The sequence below is a fragment of the Equus przewalskii genome, chromosome 10 (genome assembly GCF_037783145.1).
Source record: "Equus przewalskii isolate Varuska chromosome 10, EquPr2, whole genome shotgun sequence".
Lineage (NCBI taxonomy): Eukaryota > Metazoa > Chordata > Mammalia > Perissodactyla > Equidae > Equus > Equus przewalskii.
The window spans coordinates 50,759,645-50,765,644 of NC_091840.1; the positions used below are offsets into that span (position 1 = coordinate 50,759,645).

General features: G+C 43.1%; 1 non-coding gene across 1 annotated transcript; it reads right to left on the minus strand.

The window, feature by feature from the left end:
* Window positions 1-5,587: 5,587 nt before the first annotated feature.
* Window positions 5,588-5,694, minus strand: LOC139074246 (U6 spliceosomal RNA). The gene has a single exon (XR_011523782.1). It is a non-coding gene; the product is annotated as a U6 spliceosomal RNA (small nuclear RNA).
* Window positions 5,695-6,000: the final 306 nt, after the last annotated feature.

The window sequence follows — 6,000 nt, forward strand, 5'->3', positions numbered from 1 at the left end:
TTTTGACATCTAAATAAGAGAGGGCAGGCTTTGGAATAAAGAAAGATCAAGGTGTCGGACAGTTGGAAAATACCTGTAATGCTCTATAATTCATGTGCTCTATAAATCTTCAAATTATCTCACTAGTAGCATCTTAAAGTACATGGTTCTTTTTATTTGGACACCAAAAAAAGCATTACATTTAAAATGTAAATGTTTGAAATGTACTGCAATTTTTGTAATTAAAAAGGAAAAACTCAGGTTTTTCCTTCCTGTGTAGGGAAAAACCCAGTTCTTTCCTACTGTGTTTCTTCCCTGTGAGTTTCCTTTACTACTCACACAAAAAAAACATTTCTCATCACCAGTGTGGCGGGGAGAGGGTTCCCCGCATCAAGTAATTTTCTGCAACACCAGCTGGCTGTCCTCCAATTTAACTAAATTCTGACACAATATACCTGGAGATAGCGTCAGATCCCATGGGTTAAGGGCTCAGTCCCATAAGACTGTCCCCACCCCACTTCAAATGCCAATCGCAAGTTACAGGTCCCCAGGTTACCTACCACTTCTGTCCTGTTTGGCTACAAATCAGGGGTTCCCGTGACTTCCTCCTCAGGTTTGATTAATTTGCTAGAGCAGAACTCAGGGAAAACAGTTACGTCTACCAGTTTATGAAACGATATGATAAAGGAGACAGTCTTCTGTCAGATGAAGAGATACAGAGAGCGAGATCTGGGAGGGTCCTGAGCACAGCAGCTTCCGTCCCTGTGGAGCTGGAGTGCATCACCCTCCCACTGTGGACGCGTTCACCAACCTGGAAGCTCTCTGAACCCCATACTATTGGGATGTTTATGGGGGCTTCATTATGTAGATATGATTGGTCATTAACTCCATTTTTAGCCCTTGTCTCCTCTCAAGAGAATGGGGGTGAGAGGCTGATAATTCCAAACTCCTGATCATGGCTGGGTCTTTCCCGTGGCCAGCCCTCCTCCAGGAGTGACCAGGAGTGACCAGAGTCACTTCCTTAGAACAAAGACACTCCTGTCACCCAGGAAATTACAAGGGTTTCAGAAGTCCTGTGTCAGGAACCAGGGGCAGAGACCAAATATTAGAACAAGAGATGCTCCTAGTGCTCTTATCATCCAGGAAATTATAAGGGTTTCAAGAGCCCTGTGTGAGGAACTGGGGGCAGAGACCAATATATATTTTTCTATTATCTCACAGTAATTCTCTTTGGCATTTTTTCCTTTGCTATATCAGAAGTCACCAAAAAAAAAAAAAAAAAAAAGAAGAAGAAGGAAGTGGCCTGGGCCCCCCTTGTCTTCTGAGCTGCTCTTACTAGGAAAATTCATTTTTCACTTGGTGCCACTTTTTACTGTTTGAATTTTATTTTTACCATGTACATGGATTTTCTTTTAAAATTCTAATGTAAAAATAATACCTAATAGTCAAAAATTGGTGAGCAAAACGTCTCGTTGTATCTGTGCTGAAATGATTTAAGGCTGGCTCTGGGCTCTCAAGCCAGGATTTCCAACCACATGGCTTGGCCTCGGCACTGGTGGTTGGAGTTGTGCCTCATCAGAGCAGGAAGTCAGTGCTGCTGATGTTGATGATAATTTACCACCTCTGCCTTCTTGGTTGACTGTGGAAGAACCACCAACAGCCACAAATTGAGTGTTGGTGTGCGGCATGAGAGTAAGGCTTCTTTTGCACTGGGGGTCTTTAGTGAGGGAAAATATGGAACATGAATATTTGCAGGTTGTATTAGGGTTCTCCAGAGAAACAGAACCGACAGGATGCGTGTGTATATATAAATATATATAGAGAGAGAGAGAGACTTATTTTAAGGAATTGGCTCATGCCGTTGTGGAGGCTTGGTTAGTCCAAAATCTGCAAGGTAGGCCAGCAGGCTGGAGACTCAGGGAAGAGTTGCAATTTGAGTCCAAAGGCTACCTGCTGGCAGAATTCCTTCTTGCTTGGGGCAGTCTTTCTATTCAGGCCTTCAACTGATTGGATGAGCCCACCTACATTATGAGGAGCCATCTGCTTTACTGTAAATGTTAATCTCATCTTAAAAATACCCTCACAGCGGGGGCCGCCCAGTGGTGCAGCAGTTAAGTTTGCACGTTTCTGCTTTGGCGGCCCAGGATTCACCAGTTCGGATCCCAGGTGCGGACATGGCACTGCTTGGCATGCCATGCTGTGGTAGGCGTCCCACATATAAAGTAGAGGAAGATGGGCATGGATCTTAGCTCAGGGCCAATCTTCCTTAGCAAAAAAGAGGAGGATTGGCAGCGGATGTTAGCTCAGGGCTTCCCCCCCGAAAAAAAAACCTTCACAGCAACATCTAGAATAATGTTTGACCAAATATCTAGGTACCATGGCCTAGACATGTTGATACATAAAATTAACCAAAATATAGATTTATGGACCAAAAGATGCTTTTAATTCTTGATCAGTTGATCATAGAAAATCACCCATAAGCCAGTGACTTAGGGAGTGGCAGCATGCCAGATTCAGGTTCAGTCCACATTATAAGTCATCCCTGACTTTTTAATGTGTATCTTATAGAACACCATTTGTAATTTATACACCAATACCCCAAAACTGCCTTTTTAGCCTGGATTTGGGCTTTTGTACATCAGCAAATTAACCAACATTTCCAGTTGTCTTATGGCAGTCATAGAGAAGTGTTAGGTTGTGTATATGTTTGAATAATTTATCACTGTTTATTAAAAAAAGAGTAGAAAACAGAAAAGTGCAACTGCCAATTTTATCGAGAAAACAATTGAGACAAATATGGAGAACATTTGTGGGTGCAATGAGAAAACCTGCAGCTGTAAATGGGCTTCCTTTGGACTTAAGCTTAAGATGTGTGTTTCTGGGCACTTACACTCAGGATTTAATGCTCATTTTTACATCTGCTGCTCCCATAGATCCTAAGCAGCTTGAGAACAAGGCCTGTGTTCTTTAGCTTAATCTTCTTGTTACCGAACAGGACTTGTTACCGAACCAGGCCCATTTTGCCCACCACACAGTATGCTGATCACTGTGGTGACAAATTTTACAGCAGAAAAAGGGTTTATTCACAAGGCAGCCAAGCAAGGAGACGAGAGAACAAGTCTGAAATCCGCCTCTCCGAAAATGGGGATCAGAGAGATTCATGGGCTAAAGGGGCAGGGTGGTCTGAAGTGTGAACATAGATGATCCAGGTGAGGAAAAGTGAGGTAATCAGCGATCTACACAAGCATGGTCAAGCTTCATGGCTCTTCACAGGACGCATGTTCACAAAATGGTGGCATTAGCATGATCTGAGGGTGGAATTTTTGGCTCCCCTGACGTCAAAGGATCACCTATTGGACTCTTGCACAGGCCCAGTTGATGGGCTGGTGGTCTCAACCAGCTTGAACTGGACAAGGAGTTGACTCTCAGCTCCTGAAACAACTTAAGCAACCACTACCCTGGTGACCCAAACATCGGAGATGTTGTCTGTAAGGAACCTTGTGGGAGTCTGATGATATATTGCTTATCTACATGACTTTTAGGAATAATCATCAGTGGCTATCTGGCCACCAGTTTCAGACTCTAGCACACAGCCTGGCAGAGAGTATTTGCTCAATTGATATTTGTTGACTGGAGTTTAAAAAAATTTATTTTCACTTATCAAGCTTGCTCGTTGTAGAAGGTTTGGAAAACAAACAAAATTATAAATAAGAAAACAAGTCATCTGAAATTCTATCACCCAGAGAATCACATTTTCTTCCAGTTTTTTATGCACATCCCAGAGGCCTCTTTGAAGCTGATGATTCTCCTTGGAATCTCCGTGTCCTTCTCTGGGCCAGGGAGTTCAGTCAGCTGCTCCTGGCCCTCTGGGCTGAGGGAAACTGGGGGGCTCCCAAGACCTCTGTTACTCTGTCACAACCTGGACCACGGGGACTCCCAAGAGGCCTCTGCCCCAGGTTCCTGGGGCTGAGCACACCATTCCGTCATTTCTGCTCTGGGGTCTTTCCCAACCTTGGGCTCCAGCCCAAGCATCCTCAAACTTCTCCAAAATTCCTGATTCTTTCCCCCACCTTGGGGTTCAGCCTGGTGTTGGGGTGAGTGTGGAGCACATTCAGCATACACTCCCTTCTCTTCCCTCAGTCTTCTCCCGTCCTGGGAGTGAAGAGTCTAGCTACATCCCATTTGCCAGAATCCTTCCTGTTCCCACAAGGCCTCAACTTTGGGACTTTAAAAGCCAGCAAAAGACTTTCTTTTTCTTATGCCTTCAGATAGCGCCATTCTTTCTCTGAGGCAGTGAATGCAGAATACTTGGAAGAGTGAACGAGGAAAGGGTTATGGTTTAACAGGGAAAAGGTGGATAATATTTCAAAATATTATTTTTCTATGCAAGTGAAGGGATCCAAATTATGCTACAGTGGCATAAAAATTATTTTGAGCTGAAGACATTTGAGAAATCAACGGATGCAGAACCCTCCCTTATCTGACTAAAAGCAGAAACTTCTGGGAGTGACTGCCATACATCCATTCTGGGCAACTTCATTCCCAGGAAGGAGACCAAGAGAGAAACTACCATAGATCCCCTTCTGGGGGAGTTTCATGACCTTGAAGAAGACGAAGAAGACAACTGCACATACGTAAACATGATCACGAACCGTCTTATTTCCCATAAAAGCCCATTTGTCTTTCCTAAAGAAACCCATTTGTTCTTCTAGTAGAAGCCTTTTTCCCACCTCTTCCTTTCCCCTATCAGGTTAGGTATATAAACCCCTGTCTTTAATTATTGAGCCAAGCTACTTTCTTTGTGAGCTCCCACAGTCATACATGAATAAAGTTTGTCTTTTTTCTTGCTAATCTGTCTTTTGTCAGTTTAATTCACAGCCCCCCGACACTGAACCTAAGAGGATAGAGGAAAAGTTTTACCTCCTCAACACAAGCAATAATTTTAGAGTGTTCTTCAAGTTTTAAGTAGAATTTAGGGACTCCAGCTCCCACAGAGGGATTCTAGTCTTAGACAACCCACTGCAGTAGAGCAGATTCTATCAATCCTCCTAATAATTTCACAATGCGAGCTTGTTTGCTAGAAGCTGAGGAAGAAAAGTCACAAAGGAGGCCCGGGGGATCAGGAAGCACTGAGGCCAGTTCAGCCCAGGTCTCAATTCTAATCCTAGAAAAAGGGGATGCTAGTGGGAAACGTTTGCATGCATGCCCCATATTTCCAGGGCCAAAGACAATGCAGTGTTATGTCAGTTTTTTCCAGTTTTTTCCTGTGCTCACCCACTTTTGTTTCCTACATAATTGGACTCCCACTTGTGCACACTGTTCTGCACCTTTAACTTATTTACTAGTTAAATATGTTTCTATTGTGAATATGAACATTTTTTCAGGCCACTAAGCATTCTCATACATCCTAAGTTCTGACGGCCGCAGAATACATCACATGGATGTACCATAATTGTCTGTAATCAGTCCCCTAGTTTTGGACAGTGAGGTTTTCTCTAAAGATTTTTTTTCCGGTGTACATCATTATATTTCAATTCCTGTGTAGATTACATCATGTTCACCACCCAAAGACTAATTACAATCCATCACCACACACATGTGCCTAATTAAAAATATGGAACGCTTCACAAATTTGCGTGTCCTCGTTGCTCAAGGGCCGTGCTAATCTTCTCCGCGTTGTTCCCATTTTAGTGTCTATGCTGCTGAAGTGAGAACTCTCTATAGGTTTTGCCATGATACGTTATTGTTGCACTGAACATCTCTGTACAGAAATCTTTGCACTGGGATGCAAGATTATTTCCTGAAGGTAGTTTTCTAGAAGTAGAATTAAAGTAGGTTAAAGGGTATGCACCTCTTTTACTTTCCTTTTTATTGAGGTGTAACTTAAAACGCATAAATCTCAAGCTTGATTAAAATTTACATATGTAAACACCAAAGCAGATGCTGTCCAGACCGGAATAGATCGTTTCCATTTCCATCAGCTGGAAAGCCCCCCTGTGCCCCCTCCTAGTCAATGCTCAC